Source organism: Pan paniscus, chromosome 9 (genome assembly GCF_029289425.2).
Source record: "Pan paniscus chromosome 9, NHGRI_mPanPan1-v2.0_pri, whole genome shotgun sequence".
Lineage (NCBI taxonomy): Eukaryota > Metazoa > Chordata > Mammalia > Primates > Hominidae > Pan > Pan paniscus.
This window is the reverse complement of record NC_073258.2, coordinates 109,561,491-109,581,792: the sequence shown is the minus strand read 5'-3', so window position 1 is coordinate 109,581,792 and position 20,302 is coordinate 109,561,491. Positions and strand designations below refer to the sequence as shown.

At 37.2% G+C, this 20,302-nt stretch overlaps 1 protein-coding gene and 1 pseudogene across 1 annotated transcript in view; one reads left to right on the top strand and one right to left on the bottom strand.

The window, feature by feature from the left end:
• The window catches only part of DDX10 (DEAD-box helicase 10), a 276,613-nt gene that overhangs the window by 102,977 nt on the left and 153,334 nt on the right, over positions 1-20,302 (bottom strand). The window lies entirely within an intron of this gene.
• On the top strand, positions 15,438-15,755 carry LOC106635303 (cytochrome c-like; annotated as a pseudogene).

Sequence of the window (20,302 nt, the reverse complement as noted above, 5' to 3'; positions counted from 1 at the left end):
ATACATATCTTAAAATGTGCAGTTGCAAACTTCAGTTTTTAGAGTAGGAAAATGTATACTTGGAAAGCAAAATGATTGCCATACATTGTTTGCAACGTTGCAACATTCCTCTTCCAATTATAGTAATTTACCATAGGAACACAGTAAAATATCCAATGACAATTAAACTGTGTCCAGGCCGAGCATGGTGGCTCACGCCTGTAATCCCAAAACTTTGGTAGGCCAAGGCAGGTGGATCACCTGAGGTCATGAGTTCGAGACCAGCCTGGCCAACATGGTGAAACCCCATCTCTACTAAAAATACAAAAATTAGCTGGGTGTGGTGGCGGGCGCCTGTAATCCCAGCTACTCAGGAGGCTGAGGCAGGGGAATTGCTTGAACCCAGGAGGTGGAGGCTGCAGTGAGTGAAGATCACACCATTCCACCTCAGCCTGAGGACAGAGCAAGGCTTTGCCTTAAAAAAAAAAAAAAAAAAAAAAAAAAAAAAGCTGTATCCAAAGGTGAGATGGAGAAAACACTTAACAGGATGTACTGATTAGGACCTAGCTCACAACCTAAAACCACTACAGCAAGATACTAAAAATTCAAAGCCACTGCTTACTTATGCTAAGTGAATGGTGAGCAGACCCCCTGAGATAGGGGGGTTGGAAGAGGTCATAGCATAACCTGCTTTGATGAGAAAGTGACAAGACATAACCCAGGTCTGAGGATTTGGATTATCCTCCTCAAATTACAGCTAGTATTACTATTGGTGGTACTTAACTCAATGCAGCTTCCATTAGACAGAATAAGAAGTCTTTGGTGTAGTAGTTAGGAAAATGTATTTGAGCACAAGCTCTATCACTAATAAGCTATATGAGATTAGTTACCGTTACCTAACCTCTGGGTTTAGCTGTAAGTTGAGGACACCAATGGTATCTACCTCATACAGTTATTGGGAGGATTAAAAAGTAAATGTAAAACATATGAAAAAGTATTCAATAAATCTCAAATACCACTTTTATACATTGATTTTGTGCTACATAGAGAGATCAAGCCAACTGCATAAAGGCTTACTTTGCAAAATACCCGACTGCAGTCTCCCTAGTTGATTGATTTTTAACTCTGTACCATAGGGAATCACACAAGGAAAAGAGAGGAGGGACCAATCTAGAACATTATCTATAATTACCAGAAGCTTTGGGAAGCAGCGCATTGGTCACAACTGTTACATTATGGTAGTAAGTACACACAAAAAAGAGCAAATCATTTAATAAGGAGATATTAACAATGATGAATACATAAATGCTTAAAAATAAACCACCAAGGCCGGGTGTGGTGAATCACACCTATAATCCCAGCACTTTGGCAGGCAGAGGCAGATGGATCACTTGAGGTCAGGAGTTCGAGACCAGCCCAGCCAACACAGCGAAACCCCGAATCTACTAAAAATACAAAAAAATTAGCTGGGCATAGTGGCGCACCCCTGTAATCCCAGCTACTCAGGAGGCTGAGGCATGACAATCGCTTAAACCTGAGAGGCGGAGGTTGCAGTGACCTGAGATTGTGCCAGTGCACTCCAGCCTAGGCAACAGAACAAGACTCTATCTCAATAAATGAATAAGCAAAAAAACCACCATGCAATTAAAAATAACAAACCTACTATAAAGACTTGTGCCAAGTTATCAATGTATTATATTTTTAGATAATGGTCATGGTTATGAAAATAGCTAGTGCATCTGCAATATTATGATTTAACTACAAGAAAGTTGTTTTGACAATGATGGTTGTACTATGTGGGTATTACTAAAACACTGACTTTGTATTTCCGATTCAACATGAAAGCTATAGTATCTAGTTACATTTATTTCTCAGACCACAAATTATGTCATATTTAAGAAGTTACTACCATCTCCAACCCATATAAAGCTAATGAAAAGATTAATTGCCTCTGAGGTAACTTTTATTATATCAGAGACATTTAATATGCTATAATTGAGGCTGGAGAATAGGGTCTGGAGGCAGGAAACTTAAGGCTAATTCCTGCTGAATCAAGAAAAACACCAAGGTCTGGAGGCAGGGAACCTGAGACCAATTCTGCTACTTCCTAAACCTGGATCAAAAGGAAAACACCTGGGTCTGGGGGCGGGGACCGTAAGGCCAATTAACACAAACTTTCTGAAACTTCCTAAAGCTAAACCAAAAGGAAAACCCCCATCTCCCAACATGGAGTAACAAAGGATCAAAGGCTACTCTCCCTACAATCCCCCCACCCCCCACCACGCCTCAGATGGAAAGGAAAAGTACCCTGGATTGGCCAAGCAGGGACTATCCCTTCATCTGCACAGGGTGCCAATTCACCTCAGCCTTTAATTAGGCACGGACCAAATCCTGCATCCAGATAAGGGCTAACTGATAGGCACCTCAAAAGAAGTACTTAAAACCCAGAAAACTTTGTAACGGGCCCTTGAGCCACTTGCTCGAGCCCACTTCCACCCTGTGGAGTGCTTTCTAGCCTTAATAAATTATTGCTTTCGCTGCTTCTTTCCTGTGTTTCATTCGTTATTTTGTGTGTTTTGTCCAATTCTTTGTTCAAAATGCCAAGAACCTGGACAACTCACTCAAGGCCCTCCTTCCGGTAATATAATCACTATATACACATCACAAGACTTCTACGACAACAGATTAAGTTTTAGATTTCTTCTTCCCACTGGACATTCTCCACTTCCTCCACCTCCCAGGGGTCCGTGACTCCACGAATATCACCAACTGGTGGCAAAAGGCTCTAAATTGCTGTGCCTACCCTCTCTCCACCACTATGCTTATTCTAAGATGTGTGACTATTGTTCTTCCTCAGTTAATATAATCCTCATTTCCTTATCTCACTTCAGAGAGTAACTGAGTAAGCTGTGTGGTGGTAAAACATCTAAAATGGAAAAAAATACAGTGGCAGTAAACCTGTTCACCTAAAAAATAACCTGTATGACCCCTGTAAACACAAGGGATTAATAAGACCCCCAATTCTGTCAGCCTCGTCAGTATTCCTACACCTCCTTTTCCTCACAAAGGCTTAGAGACCACCATCAACACAACCACCAGGGCTGGCGACTTTGTTACTGACTCCTACTACATCTTAATTGTTTTAGGGCTAAGACAATTCTTTTTTTTTTTTTTTTGAGATGGAGTCTCACTCAGTCGCCCAGGCTGGAGTGCAGTGGCGCAATCTCGGCTCACTGCAAGCTCCACCTCCCGGGTTCACGTCATTCTCCTGCCTCAGCCTCCGGAGTAGCTGGGACCACAGGCGCCCACCACCACGCCCGGCTAATTTTTTTGTATTTTTAGTAGAGACAGGGTTTCACTGTGTTAGCCAGGATGGTCTCGATCTGGCTAGGACAATTCTTAAGGACCTTGGATCTCCATCAGACCTCATCTAAAGACAGAAGCAATGCTGATCAAACAGTATAAACTTAAGGGATCACTGTAATATAAACGTAACATAGTAAATTATAATCACATAAACCAGTAAACAAAAAGTACTAGGAAAGAACATGAGTAAACCTTCTGGGGTGATGGCAGTGGTCTAGATCTTGATAAGTTTGAGTTACACAGGTGTATGTATTTGTCAAAATTCATCAAATGTTACATGTAAGATTTGTGCATTTCATTGTATATAAATTTCTTTCTCAAAAAAGAGTCTTATAAACAATATTGAACTGTAGTTAATGCCATACAAGCTGAAGTATATGGAGGAAAGTGTAATGATATTGGCAACTTACTCAAATGCACTAAATAAAAAAGGATGCATAGATAGATGGATAGTTATGTGATAAAGAAAATACGGTAGGTAGGTGCCTCATGCCTGTAACCAGCATTTGGGGAGGCCAAGGCAGGAGAATCTCTTGGGCCCAGGAGTTCACGACCAGCCTGGGCAACTTGGTGACACTCAGTCTCTACTAAAAATTAAAAAAAAAAAAAAATTAGCCAGGCTTGGTGGCACAGGCCTGTAGTCTTAGCTACTCAAGAGGCTGAGGTGGGAGGATCACTTCAGCCCAGGAGGTCAAGACTACAGTGAGCTGTGATCACTCCACTGCAATCTAGCTTGGATCAAAGAGCAAGATACTGTTTCAAAAAAGCAAACAAAGACAGAGAGAAATACAGTAAAAGGTTAACTGTAGAATATGAATGGTGGAATGTTGGGCGTTTGGGTGTCCAAAAGTATACTTCTTATAACTTTTCTGTACATTTGAAAATGTTCATAAAACACAATAGCCCAGTCTAGAAAGAAGGGGGAAAAATCCGAAAAATGATACCAAAAATTGTCAATGGAATAAAGGTCAAAAAAAACAATCCTGCAGAGTGGATCCTTAAGTGAGGTGGTCAAGTTGAAGAGCTTTAGGGAAATCCATGAAGCCACTAAAATTACATGACAAAATGTAGAGGTATTTGCATCTCTGCCTTTTATGGTTTATATTGGTTTCTGAAAGAGTTCTGTGTCCTGCCCCCCTGAAAAAGTAAAACTTTTTATTTGTTTTAGGGAAGCCACTGTTAGAAGGAACAGAAATGCCCACATGGGTGAGAAGAGGCTTATCATATTTTCCTGTTAGGCTCTGGCTTTGTCTGATACTCTAGAATTATTCTTCACTCATTCAAAGATGCTGCGAATGTCAGCGCCTTCCAAGGCATCATACTACATAGTGAGGACGCAGCAGTGCAAGAGGGGTGGACTCCCAGCCTTCACAGAGCCCAACTCTATCTATGGAAAAAGATATGAAACAACTAGAACAAAACATTAATTATATATATAATCTTAGAAAAAATACACAGAATAAATGAATATGACTGTCCTAGGTAGTCAGGGGTGAGAAGAGCATGTCAAGGAACTTCCTTTTGAGGGAGAGATGTTTGAATTGAGTGGCAAACGCTAACACACTGTGGCATCGCCAGCACATCAGTGATGTGCTAAACACCTGTGCTGTCCACTGATGGTGTATTTTACACATGGCTGACAAGAGAGTCTTAGTTCCACGTCATTCTTTTTAATATTAACTTTAGCAGGTAATACATGCACATGTATTCTGTAAATTGTACTTAAGTTAAAAGGTTGTTTTTCATGTCCTCTTCAGCAACCTCGGTTTCTCTCCTAAGGATCAGGTGCTGTTAGCAGCTTCTGTAACCTTCCAGAGAGATTCCATTCATATTCAAGTACACAGGAAAAACATGAAGTTACTAAAAGAGTTACCTCCAGCAATTAAAAGCCTTGATTATATCTATTCATACACATGCGCTTTTATATACCCAGGTTAAGTTTCTAAAAGTGAAAGTGCTCAAAGAGTATGTATAGTTAAATTTTGAAATATATTTCCAAATAATCCTCCCAAAGTTATACAAACTTATATTCCCACCAAAGATTTATAAGGAATTGATTTGCATCTGCAGCTAAGTATATTATTAGGCTTTATGTTGCCGGTCAACTAGGTGAAACAGAGTACCTCGGGGAAGTTTTAAGTTGCAGTTGTATTATTTTACGTATGACAGAACATCTTTTCAAAGGCATTATTTTTCTATGCACCATTTGTATTATCTGCCAGTATTTCTAATGAATTCCTGGCATTTAATTTATCAAGTTGTGAAATCTCTTCATTTGTTAACAATGCTTCAGTAGTTTTCCACATCTCATTATTTATATTTAGACTTTTGCCATACAAGGTAATCTTGTTATTTCGCTATGATTTGGTTTTTGTGAAGGTGAAGTTTTTAATTTATGTAATCAATTTTAGTAAATGTTTTCTGGGTGTGTACCAAACTTTAGTTTTCCAACTAGAAGATTTTTAAAAACTTAATTTAACTTCTTAAAATGCAGATTTTACTTTTTTAGAATTTTTTAAAAATGACTCTTGGACAAGAAATAGAGTGTTATTACTTTTTATACTTCAATTCATTAACAAAAAATATAAAATATATCTATTATTAGATAGGAGTTATATTTTTTGACACGATTTTGTATTATTGGTACAAGAATGAAATTTATAGCAGCCCTAAGAAGTACAATGAAAGATTAGCTGACAATATGTAAAACATCAAAATATGACTTTCATTTCTATTTGCACCTCTTCTACAACACGTATGCTAGACTTTAAAAAGCTAAAAGGAAAGTATCATAAAACACAAAATTGGTAGTCACTCTCAGTGTCCTATGATAGGTGTAGAAAGTTACTGGAAATAATCTGGAAGATAAAAGAACTGCTGCCACCACCAGTCACAAAACCAATAATGGTTCTTATCATAAGGACCATGTTAGCTAACATTGGCTACAAGAAAATTCAAAATATAATCAATGAAAAAAACTAATATAAGCATTACTACTACATATCCTACAAAAGAAAACTATTGTTAAAAAATGATATTTTAAATGAAAAGCAAAAATCACAGGAAAATAAAAGTTAGAATTAAAGACAGTCCAAAGAAATCAGATTTTTATGTTTCCTTAAAGTAGCTCCCATTTGGGCCAACTAATAATTTATAATGAAAACCATTTTATCTAAAAGTAAAGTAAACCAACAAAATAAAGAAGAGTCAACACTGGAGAAAACCTTTAAGATTACCTATTATAGCTGAAGCCACTCCTATGAAAGATAAGAGCATTTCTTTTTTTTTTTTTTTTTTTTTTTTTTTTTGAGACAGAGTCTCGCTCTGTCACCAGGCTGGGGTGCAGTGGCGCCAGGGTAGAGTGCAGTGGCGCGATCTCAGCCCACTGCAACCTCCGCTTCCTGGGTTCAAGCGATTCTCCCGCCTCAGCCTCACGAATAGCTGGGACTACAGGCGCCTGCCACCACGCCTGGCTAATTTTTATATTTTTTGTAGAGATGGGGTTTCACCATGTTGGCCAGGATGGTCTCAATCTCTTGACCTCGTGATCCACCCACCTCGGACTCCCAAAGTGCTGGGATTACAGGCGTAAGCCACCACGCCCAGCCCGATAAGAGTATTTCTTAAGATTGATAAACACTGTTTCCCCAAAGTCCAAACGTATTTAACTATACACATTTCTATTGGCTAAATAACCAAACTCTAATAGAACTTGTTTATGATTTAAAAAAGAAAAAGCAAGCCCACCTGCTATCAAAGTATAATGCCTCAGTCACCCTAAATCAAATGAATTACAGTAATTCAAATATTCTCTAACTTTATGGTATAAATTAAGAACACACTATTTGATATTTTGTTTTAAAGCCATCTACAAAATCTTTTTGTAATAAACTATAAATAGAATCAAAAACAAAAATCACATGATTATCTCAATAGATGCAGAAAAAGCATTTGACAAAATCCATCATCCCTTTATGATGAAAATCCTAAGCACAGTCAGCAAAGAAGGGACATAGCCAATCTATGTAATAAAAGCCATCTACAACAAACCCACAACTAACATTATACTAAACATAGAAAGTTGAAAGCATTCCCCCCGAGAACTGGAACAAGACAAGGATGCCCACTTTTACCACTTCTATTCAACACAATACTAGAAGTCTTAGCCAGAGCAATGAGACAAGAGAAAGAAATAAAGGGAAACCAAATCAGTAAAGAGTAAATCAAACTGTCGCTGTTTGCTGATGATATGATTGTATAACTAGAAAACACTAAAGACTCATCCAAAAAGCTCCCAGAACTGGTAAATGAATTCAGCAAACTTTCAGGATACAAAATTAAAGTAGCACTGCTATACACCAACAGTGACCAAGCTGAGAATCAAATCAAGAACTCAACCTCTTTCAGAATAGCTGCAAAAAAACGTAAAATACTTAGAAATATACCTAAACAAGGATGTCAAAAACCACAAGGAAAACTACAAAACACTGCTGCTGAAAGAAATCACAGATGACACAAATGGAAACATATCCCATGCCCATAAATGGGTAGAATCAATATTTTTAAATGACCATACTGTCAAAAGCAATCTACAAATTCAATGCAACTCCCATCAAAATACCATAATTCTTCATGGAACTAGAAAAAACAATCCTGAAATTAATATGGAACCAAAAACGAGCCTGTGTGGCCAGAGCAAGACTAAGTAAAAAGAACAGGTCTGGAGGCATCACATTATCCAACTTCAAACTATACTAAAAGGCCATATTCACCAAAACAGCATGGTACTGGTATAAAAATAGGCACATAGACCAATTAAACAGAATAGAGAACCCAGAAATAAAGCCAAGTGCTTACAAAGATAACAAACATAAAGTGAGGAAAGCACACACTATTCGACAAATGGTGCTGGTATAACTGGCAAGCCACATGTAGGAGAATGAAACTGGATCCTCATCTCTCACCTTACACAAAAATCAACTCAAGATGGATCAAAGACTTAAATACGATCTGAAACCATAAAGATTCTAGAAGATAACATTGGAAAAACTCTTCTAGACTTGGCTTAGGCAAAGACTTTATGACCAACCAAAAGCAAATGCAGCAAAAACAAAGATAAATAGATGGGACTTAATTAAAGCTAAAAAGCTTCTGCACAGCAAAAGAAATCAGCAGAGTTAACAGACAACCCACAGAGTGGGAGAAAATCTTCACAATCTATACATCTGACAAAGCCTAATATCCAGAATCTACAAAGAATTCAAACAAATCGGCAAGAAAAAAAAATCCCATCAAAAAGTTAAGGACATGAATAGCTAATTCTCAAAAGAAGACATACAAATGGCCAATAAGCATGTGGAAAAATGCTCAGCATCACTAGTTATCAGAGAAATCCAAATCAAAACCACAATGCAATACCACCTCACTCCTGCAGCAATGGCCATAATCAAAAAATAAAAAATAATAGATGTTGGCATGGATGCAGTGAAAAGAGAACACTTTTACAGTGTTGGTGGGAATGTAAACTAGTACAACCACTACAGAAAACAGTGTGGAGATTCCTTAAAGAATTAAAAGTAGATCCATTTGATGTACTTTTGATCCAGACATCCCACTATTAGGTACCTACCCAGAGGAAAAGAAGTCATTATATGAAAAAGGTACTTGCATACTCATGCTTATAGCAGCACAATTTGCAACTGCAAAAATATGGAACCAACCCAAACGCCCATCAATCAATGAGTGGATAAAGAAATGTGGATAGGCCAGGCACAGTGGCTCATGCCTGTAATCCCAGCACTTTGGGAGGCTGCGGTGGCTCACACCTATAATCCCAGCACTTTGGGAGGCCAAGGCTGGTGGATCACCTGACGTCGGGAGTTCAAGACCAGCCTGACCAACAAGGTGAAACCTCGTCTCTACTAAAAATACAAAAATTAGCCAGGCATAGTGACAGGCACCTGTAGTCCCAGCTACTCAGGAGGCTGAGACAAGAGAATTGCTTGAGCCCAGAGGCAGAGGTTGCAGTGAGCCAGGATTGTGCCACTGCACTCCAGCCTGGGCGATGGAGCTATAGTCTTAAAATTAAACTGTAGTCTTAAAATTAAGACCCACCTAACAGGTATAGAGTTTCAGATCTGAAAAATGAAAAATATTTTTTTCGGTCTCAAAAAACAAAAAACAAACAAACAAAAAAAAGAAAATGTGGATAAAGAAATGGAATACTATTCAGCCGTAAAAAGGAATGAAATAATGGCATTCACAGCAACCTGGATGGAATTGGAGATTATTATTCTAAGTAAAGTAAGTCAGTAATGGAAAACCAAACATCAAATGTTCTCACTCATATGTGGGAGCTAAGTTATAAGGACACAAAGGCCTAAGAATTATACATTGGACTTTGGAGACTTGGGGGAAAGGGTTGGGGATGGCAAGGGAGAAGACTACACATTGGGTACAGTGTACACTGTTCAGTGATGGGTACACCAGAATCTCAGAGGGCACCACTAAAGAACCTATTCATGTAAATAAACACTGCCTGTTCACCAAAAACCTGTTGAAATTAAAAAAAAAATTAAAAACAAATAATAAACTTAATACCACCCCCAGCAAGTAGCAAATATATTATGTTTGTGAAATTTTTGTAAGAACTGTAGTCTTAAAATTAAGACCCACCTAACAAGTATAGAGTTTCGGATCTGAAAAATGAAAAGTTCTGGAGATTGGTTGTACGTCAATGTGAATGCACTTAACACTACTGAACTGCACATTTTAAAATGGTTTAAATAGTAAATTTTATGTTATGTGTCTTCTACCACAAATAAAGATGAAATTTTAAAATTTAAGAGCCAATGAAAATATGGCATCAACTTAAAATGTTATTACAGGAACAAAGTTTGTCTTTTCAGAATTCCTACACAAGTATTAATTTGCTAAGACAAACATACATGCTATAGCAACAGTCCTAAAATTACACAAGACTAAAGGAGACGAAGTTTCGGCTGGAGGATGGGGAGCAGGGTGGGCAATGCAAGGGAAGGGTACAATAGATACAAGGAGGATTAAAGGCCCACAATAGAAATCAACTAAAATTATAGGAAACAACGCTTATAAATTATGAATTATGGAAATAATTTATAATCATTTAAGAAAGCTCGTAGGATTTTTCTTCTAAAAAATATCCGTATTTACCAATCTTATGTTTTAAGGTTTAATAGAAAGCACACTATAGTAAACCTTGACCATATGCATAAGTTTGGGAATGCGTAAATTAAGAGAAAAATGAAAATCAGATCTGCCTCCACCACCCAACTCTGTTACTGTAATTTCTTGAGTCAATGGCTATTACATTAGCCTGTTACACAGACTCTGCATTCACTCTCATCCCCATTATAGTAAGCCCTATTGTAATCACTTGTTTACTTCTGTGCTTTTTCCTAATAGACTGTAACTCCCATGAGAGTTAAGACCATTTTTATTCTACTTGTATCCCCAATGTATCACAGATAGGCTAGTATATAGGAAATATTCAATAATGATTGAAAGAAGAATTAGTGAATAAACTACATATGGACTACCTCATTTAATGTTCAGAACAATTGTGAGTCAAATCTTGTTCCTACAAATTTTTAATTAGAAAACTAAAGCTTAGATTAATTTAGCAGTTTGTTCAAAGTTATATAACTTCAAAGTATTTGACCCTGTTCATATTCTACAATGCACAGTTTCATTTCTGCTCAAACTGCCTTAGAAGATTGTAGCATCATAATTTGACCCAATATTTGCCTTTCGAATTTCTATTAATTTAAGAATGTTTGAGAATTGCTAATTTGAGAAACTCCCATAGCTTTTTTTCAACTTTAAATCCATGACCCATTAAGAAAGATTTTCAGAGAGCAGAGCATGGCAGCTGAAAGCCAATGAATTAGAGCTTCAGTGTTCTGGATCAAGGGCCTCTCAATGAGGTTGGACCCAGAGGACACAAAATGGAAGATGCATGCGGATGTGATCACCTCCATACAGAACTTCCTCATCTTTGTGGCCCTGCTGCAAGTCACCACTAATTGGGCAGCATATGAAAATTGGGCATCACATGTGACTGCAAGATGCGAAGAAGTTGCTTACAGTTTCTACTCCTATCTGCAAATAAAGAGACCCAGAAAGGTGTAAGACACTCTTCGACTGAATGGACATAAAAATTCTACTTGTTAAGAACAAGTTTGGCTCTGGTAACTGAGGTCCATAGCTAAAATATAAAACTATTTGGGAAGTATGAAAGGATGTCTCATGGTCATGGTGTGCCCTTATGTCTGTGATATCCGGCCTTTTGTGAATGTTAGTATAATAGTAAACAATGTCAAGCTCCATTTTCTGGCAAGTATTAATTGTAACGGAACTGTGTCTCTATGACAGCCATTTCTGTTTATTATTATACTTCTATCCAGAGTGCATTTGTGAACGAACAGTCCCTTAGTTACACTGGATGAAAGTCAGCACACAACCACAAAGACATTTAAGCATAAGACCATTAGTCTATGTTTTTAATAAATGTACCAATTTAAAAAAAAGATTTTCAGACTTTATACATAGCTTGATTCATTTTAAAAATAATTGTTTTCGCATCAAAAAACCTTTTTAAATACTAAATGTACTATTTCAAACTATAAGACCCCAACCCTAATTCTCTTCTGATAAGAATCACAGCTATTATGAAATTAATTTTTATGAAATACTTGACTCTTTATCTTGACACTTCATGAATTATATCTAGAAAATCATTTAGAAACCCTTCCAAATGTGTATATCATATAGATAATTCATATTTATTCCAAAGTCCGACAGATGACTGCCTACATTTCCTATCAAAGTTACTCATTTGTCAAGGCTTGATTAGTCCTTATTATACTAAGACACAAACTACCAGTAAATGTTAATCTTTTTTCTGTATGATTAATAAGGCCATGCACTACTATTTTCCTTGTAGTTTATAAATTGTAATTCTAATCTATAATGTGATGAAAATGGTCAATGAATACAATGATATATTGAGCAACAATGACAACTATTTACTATGAAATAACCATGATTCATTTTTAAGTGATCTTAATAGGTGAACATGAATGAGAATGGATGATTATGTCTTGCTTGTTTCTTCCCCACCCCAGACCAATACTACATAGATATGCAGTGATCTCAGTTGTGTTCAAACTTCCTTCTGGTTAAGGAAGACCATAAGGCAAAACCTCTATTGATACTGCCAATACGAACATTCTACACAATGTTTTTGATTGCTACATTCCTCCTTCAGGATTTCTGGTGCCTCCTTCAGGTTTAACTTGGAACACTTTCCAGAAATTGCTTTTTAACTTCCCGAGCATGCGTACCTGTCACCTTAATTAAATATCTTAAGAAAAACAACTTTCAAATATATCCCCTACACAGTTTCTATTCCCCTCCACTGTTTCCCTCATTTTCCAGATATGCATTCCCTCAAGCCCTCATTCCAACACCTACAACATATTTGTCTTCCTTTCCTCAATTTCTTGTTAGAATTAACATAAGTTTCTTAATTTTAAGATACCTCTTTATAGCATTTTGGCCTAATAATTATTTAAATCTTTCACTGTGCCTACAATTAGTCTAGATAACATGTAAATTTCTGTTCTTCACCCAACCCCTATCTGACTTTCTTTTCATGCCATTTTCCTTACTTAAGCCTCATTCCCAACTAAGTTTTATGATCATGTTCATTTATTTATTGTCTTAAATGATTCCTTCTACCTCTTTGAACGTTTACAGTGTTACAATAGTTAAGGGAAAATCCCATAATTCCCTATTTACTACCTTAGGACATTTTCCTTGGTTTGTTTAAATTGTTCAGGCCATTTACTGTTCTGTTCGCCTGGCTGGGAAATATGTATTTGCTCTACACCATGACCCTCGAAAAAAACAAAGCCACTATAGTGACAAAAATCTCAGTTATTTCCTGCTGTTTAACAAAATTATGAAACCACTCATATTTTGTTGTAGGAATCCAATTTTTAACCTGCTACTTTTAATAAATATTTCTATATTAGGAAGCAAGCAGCTGGAAGCAATTTAGAGAAACAGTGCCTGATACATTTTTCCCTCTCTTTTTAGATTTCCAAAAAAATGACAGTATTGATTTCATTTTTAACTTGTGTCCAAATTGGCTATATCAATTTCTCATCTCTACAGCTTTTGGAATTCTTCTAGAACTCAGAAATTTTATATGCTACATAGCAAAAAAATAAAAATAAAAAATAAAAAGCAGTAACATTAAAAGTAAAGATAACTTGTGTCACATGGTCATTTGGCTAACAGGGTTAAGGGAAACTGATCACATAGGGGAGGCAACAAGGTGATAATGAGCTAAGTTAAAAGTCCCCGGACAGGTGCAGTGGCTCATGCCACTTTGCGAGGCCAAGGTAGGTGGATCGCTTGACGTCAGGAGTTCGAGATGAGCCTGGCCAATATAGTGAAACCCCATCTCTACTAAAGACACAAAAATTAGCCATGCGTGGTGGTGAGCACCTGCAGTCCCAGCTACTGGGGAGGCTGAGGCAGGAGAATCGCTTGAACCTGGCAGGCAGAGGTTGCAGTAAGCCAAGATTGCGCCATTGCACTCCAGCCTGGGACACAGAGCAAGACCCTGTTTCAAAAAAAAAATCCTGGGACAGAAATCACGAAACTATTTCAAACAATACGACACTATGATATACTTCTCTTAGGGGAGTATCTCAGCGATCCACACCTCTACTACCTTCCTTCCAAGTGATACCAGAGACTCAGCAAGAATGTGCCAGTAGCTAGATTTAATCAGAATTTGTTTGAACAAAGTGGGAGAGCATCAAAATAACATTCAAGATGTTTCATTGTACATTTGACTGAGAATTCCACAGTTGGCTCCAACACCTATAAGAAAAGCAAATTACTTGACAGTCTGGTTAGTGCGGCTTAAAGCAGAGTTTCTGTAAATTCATTCATGATTAAAATCTAAACAAACAAATGCCATATAACACTAGCTATTCAGTGAACCACCAATTTTTACAAGCAAACAAAAACACACACATGCATGTGCATAGAGAGAGAATCTCTCTATGATTTAAAGCCTTCACAAAGAACTACAATAATGGAAGAAAGATATATGCTAAATTCAAACTGGGTTTGGTACCTGGTTACCATTTTTTTGTACCATTTTTGACACAATATTTTAAGACATTTAAGAGATGTTAAAGCTGTCCACTTAGCCGCCCAAGAGGAGATCACTGTTACATGCGACATTTTTCTATAATGGCTTACATTATTAAATCCCAATACATACATGGCCTGTATGTTAACAGAAAGTGAAACAAGCATCACTACCACAACCAAGCTATGTTTACAACTACCATGTGCAGTAAAGTTTCCAAGTTCTACCTTGTATATAAATATTAGCTAAGCAGAAAGTACCAAATGAAAAGTCAAAGGCTAGCCTATGTGTACTACGTTTCGACAAAATGTGCCAGGATGATGTCCAATATTATTCAAAATTGGATATTCTTATACATACCATTTGTAAAACTGTGGTGTGCAAAGCCATATAGTGGTGATTTTAAAAAAAACACTGGAATTATTACAGAACTTGGAAGGGTAAAAGGACCCTCCAGGATCACCTAGAGAAACATCACCTACTCACTCCCAAAGTCAAGAGACAATTTCGAGATCACATAGACAGTATCAGCAAAGTCAGGGCTGGAACTCCAAACCCTCCAAAAACCTAGTCTGTGCTCCTACCTTGACACCATATCTATCTTATATTTCATCTTAGCCAAATAGCCGAGAAGCAATATATAATAGTATCTCCAATGGAAACATCTTAGCGCTAGACCTTCCTCTGTGAATCATAATTTTCCTAAGCAATGCTGAGAGACCTCATAAAATGAGAAGAGTGAATTGACAGCAAATGTTCTCTTTAAAATGAAAAGAATCCTTGAAGGAATTCATTTTTAAAAGTGTAATTTTCAAAAGAGCGGGACATCCAGCTTCAGAGAGGGAACCTTCGTAGCACCAGTGATGGAAGAGAATTAAATATGGGTGTTGTTGAGAAAGGCAAGAAGATTTTTGTTCAGAAGTGTGCCCAGTGCCACACAATGCAAAAGTGAGGCCAGCACAAGACTGGGCCTAATCTCCATAGTCTCTGCAGGCAGGAGACAGGTGAGGCCGTTGGATACTCTTACACAGACACCAATAAGAACAAAGGCATCACCTGGGGAAAGGATACACTGATGCACTATTTGGAGACTCCCAAGAAGAACATCCCTGGAACAAAAATGATCTTTGCCAGCATTAAGAAGAAGGCAGAAAGGGCAGACTTGATAGCTAATCTCAAAAACGCTACTCATCAGTAATAACTGGCCACAGCCTTATTTATTACAAAACAGAAATGTCTCGTGACTTTTTTATGTGTACCATAATTTAATAGATCTCATATATCAGAATTCAGATCATCAATGAATGACAGAATATTTTGTTGGGCAGTCCTGATTTTAAAACTAAGACTGGCCTGTGGTTAGATGAATATGTTTGTTTTTTTGAATTTTAATAGCAATTCCAATTCAGTAAATGCTAACACTGTTTACTCCTTCTAAAGATATGATTCGATTTCATCAACTTTTCACAAAGATGGTGAATGCCATCTTAAAACTTAATGGAAATTGGTTTTATTTTTAGATTTATATAACTGGTTATGTGAATATATTGAAATACTGGTGAAATTCCTTCACACTGTCTCAGAACCAAGCAAGATTCATCCATGTTTCATGTTCACTTGCCTCTTAAAGGCAAGAGTTGAAGATAAGGTGGCAATGTCTACTTTATATTTTTGGCCTTAACTATGCCAATCTAATTAGATTCCTTGTATCTAAAATGGTTCCTTTTACTTATTGAAAGGCATTTTAGAGTGGTTTATGTGTAATATCAAATAAAGATTATTTAACAATTCTCACATTTTTTTAAAAAAGCGCTTTCTTACGTTCATAAAAGGACCATAGAAATGACTAAATTTGACCTCTAATTTCTTCTCTCTCAAAAGTAGAGCAACTGACAGAAAAAAAAACTCTATACCTCAATGCTCTGCACTGCTTTACAATTTCCATCTGCCCCCATTAGCACTTAATCATTAAAAAAAGTTTGACAGCCATTTAAAGTTGTTAGCAGATTTTTACTTATTAGTTTTTCTATCTCCTACCTTAGAATAAGTCCCTGCTACTTCTTTAGTAAACCATCACACTAAAATGCAATATTTTCAGAAATACAACCTCCACTAAAAACAACTGTAAAACAATTCCCAAATAATTTCAATAAAATTTTTACTAGTCCCCAAACTCCATGCTACATAATCAACTTTTTAAAAATCATTCTCCTTCCTACTATCCCAGAGAGACTAGAAAATTTAAGACCTATCAATATGCTTGAAATTCTTCCCCTAAAAGCAAATTTATGTTAAGATTCACCGCTGAATATCTTGAGATACTTGAGACTTATCACCTTCTATCCTCAGCCCTTTGTTGATGTTTCTCGTAATACTTCTTACACTCTACTTGTAGTTTTAAAATCTTCTTTTACTTCATCCCTCTGAAACACTCAACTCCCTGAGGGAATGAGCTTTGTCATACTCATCTTCTAATTCCTTGAGCAAGCACATACATCATGCTTAAACAAATCAATAATTATTTGTGGAACTAAGCTGAGCTTGGGCTAATCAAGATCAATTTTCTTTGAGAGTAACACTCAAAGACTCTGACATGCATTCTACTGTTACTTATTCTGATATCAGTTTGCTTAAATAGCATAGAAATAAACATATTTCACATTTAACTTGACACTTATTTGTTGGGAAAACTGATTCACAGGCCCTAGGCAATAAAGCATGATGTGAGAAGCAGACCTGTCCGAAAACACCGGGAGTCACTGTGGGCAGCCTAGACCATGAGCTGGAACCATTCCCATCCTCTTTCCCAGCAAAAGAGTCTGAAACCATGCTCGACTTCTGACAGGACCATGGCGTCCTCCCTTAGCAAGGCAGACCCAACTTCCCATGAACCTCAAAGTCTCCACGTGCCTGACAGCTTAATTTCTCAGATGACTGCAGGCATCCACAACTATAATGTCTGGTTCCCTAGTAGTTTGTATGATTACACACTGATACATTTGACCGGCCACTTATTCTAAAAGGGAGAATAATAACGGAAGGGATAGCTCAAGTGGAATGAAAATCTATGCTGTGTCTAGCAGACTTGCAAAACTCTGAGAACCTCCTATGTGGAATAAGAGGGAGACAGAGAAATCAATTCCTTCCCCTACCTGATCCTGGCTTTGTAAATATTCCCTTTTCCCAACAAAGTGTATTCCTTAATCCATGCCATATGTCACTGTGGAATTTCTCTGGATCTCTGATGACAAGTGCCAATCCAGATGGGACCTACCTGACAAATCTAAACCTTTCAGAGTTTAGTGAACAGTAGTTAATAACAGATGCCATGTGCCAAACACCATGCTAGATGTTTTATATTTCATTTACTCAGCACAACCACCCTTTTGAGGAACTGCCTGCATTTTACAGATGATGAAATAATTATTCAGCTAAAAAGGACAGAAGCATGCTCTAAACTCAGGTTTATCAAACATCAAAATTTATCTTCTTGAGCTTTGAAGCTGTACTCTTCTCAGGCCTCCACAATTCCACTGATTGAAATAAACTTTAGGAACATTGCTTGTAGGAAGATTAAGTCTACTCTCTAAATGTTGGACCCTACAATCTCCCTCAGAAATAGGCGAATGGGGCTGGGCACGGTGGCTCATGCCTGTAATCTCCAGCACTTTGGGAGGCCGAGGCGGGTGGATCACCTGAGGTCAGGAGTTCGAGACCAGCCTGACCAACATGGTGAAACCTCGTCTCTACTAAAAATACAAAGATCAGCTGGGCGTGGTGGCGGGCACCTGTAATCCCAGCTACTTGGGAGGCTGAGGCAGGAGAATCGCTTGAACCTGGGAGGCGGAGGTTATAGTGAGCTGAGATTGCACCATTGCACTCCAGCCTGGGTGACAGAGAAAGACTCCGTCTCAAAAAAAAAGAAAAAAAGAAATAGGCATATGGTTTCTACTTGAACAAACCCTTTGACAGAAAATTCACTAAATAAAACATGTTGTACTGGGACACCTATTCCTGTTTTTCTTGCATATTTTAAAAATAATTATATCAACGGAAAACTACTGTTTTTACTTTTTCGAAAAAATGTGTCATTTCCAAATGAAATAGGCAATTTATATTGGTCAAAATGCCAATCTAAATGTTTTCTTCAAGTTCTAATATTACCCTCAAGAGGGCTATGCTGGTACTGAAAGTAAAGACAAATTGCATTTTCTTCTGTTACTCTAGGAAAAAGACAATAGTAATTACAAGTAGAGGTAAAATAAAGCTGGGGAGAAAAAACAGGAAAGGTAATAAGAGTTCTGTGACAAGCTTCAGTGATAACTCTGGGCCAAAAGATAGCATGTATATAACAAAACAGACATGGAAAAGGACAGCTGTACAGAGCTAAGACAGTTACAGTGATTAAAAAAAGGCAATTTGAAAACAAAGTCACAAGAAGGGAAGGAACAAGAGCAAAAACTCTATGAAAACAATCTCCTCTCAAGTGTTGCAAAAACATTGCACCATACTGCCAAGTCACTTTTCCCACCAACAGAACCCCAAACCATCAACGTTAAGTTAGGAAAATAGAATAATTACACCAACAATGGTAAACTTTGAGAATTTCTTAAACAGATACTAACAAGATGCAAAATAATTGCCATCCATCTCCCAAATATATTCTCTAGTACACCAAAAGAATGTCTGAAATACAAGACTAAAAGTGATAAGTCCCCCCAAAAAAGGGTACATTGGAACATAAAATCAATCTTTGGCATTCAGTGTGGTCATTTCCAAGTTAGTATGTTATTCCTAACCAGTACCATTCACAGCATATTCTAGACTGTTTCTTCTCCAAGCACTTTGGTTATTTGCACCGTACAATAATTTAAAAGATTCAGTTGACTCACTAATAAATGAAACATTAAATAACTTAATTATGATACTAATAAAAGATTTTCTTCAACTAATTTTGAATACATTCAACTTCAATCAAATGAAGTAAACAGGTTGAGTTGACTAAAATTTTCTATTAAATGCAATTAATACTCTACTATTCTATTAAGATCCCTGGAGTTATGTTATGAAACTCACCCATAATTTGGTTAATTCCAAATCTAAGATGCTAAATGTCAAAACTTCCTATAAAAAGACCACAAACTACCAAAGAGTAGTCTGATCACAATAGTTACCATGGTCAGCTATTTGAGAAACTCCAGGAAGCCTCATTTGACTATAGCACACTATACAGTTAATTTTCAACCTGCTTTGGAATGAGCCTCACATTTTAGGAATAATGAACAAACTGCCTCTCACTGTTCTGTCACTAGAAAAGACCTTCACCTTGATAATGGTGTTGTAATACACTCTACCTTACTCAGAAGCATGCATGTCCACTGGTGAGGGCAGGGAACGCTGACAGGAGGAAATAGGAATGTGTGTGAATATCTAATCAGTTTCCACAGAGTTGCTTTCCTTGAGCTATATCGTGGCGTTGTTTCTTCAGTTTACTTTAAAGACAGGTATTAAAACACTGCTGTATAAAATTCACTATTTTGCATTTCACAGGACAGTTGTTGAAACAAGAAAAGCTGTGCTTCTCCAAAGTAGCAGAATGTTGTCTCCTTATAGACAAGGTGTTCTTTTTGTTTTCACAGTCAAGACTTCAGAGGCAAATGCCTGATCCACATTTAAGAACTATGTAAAACCTCGTATGAGCTGCATATTAAGTTTCCCATCAGTCATTCCTATTCTATCTGTACT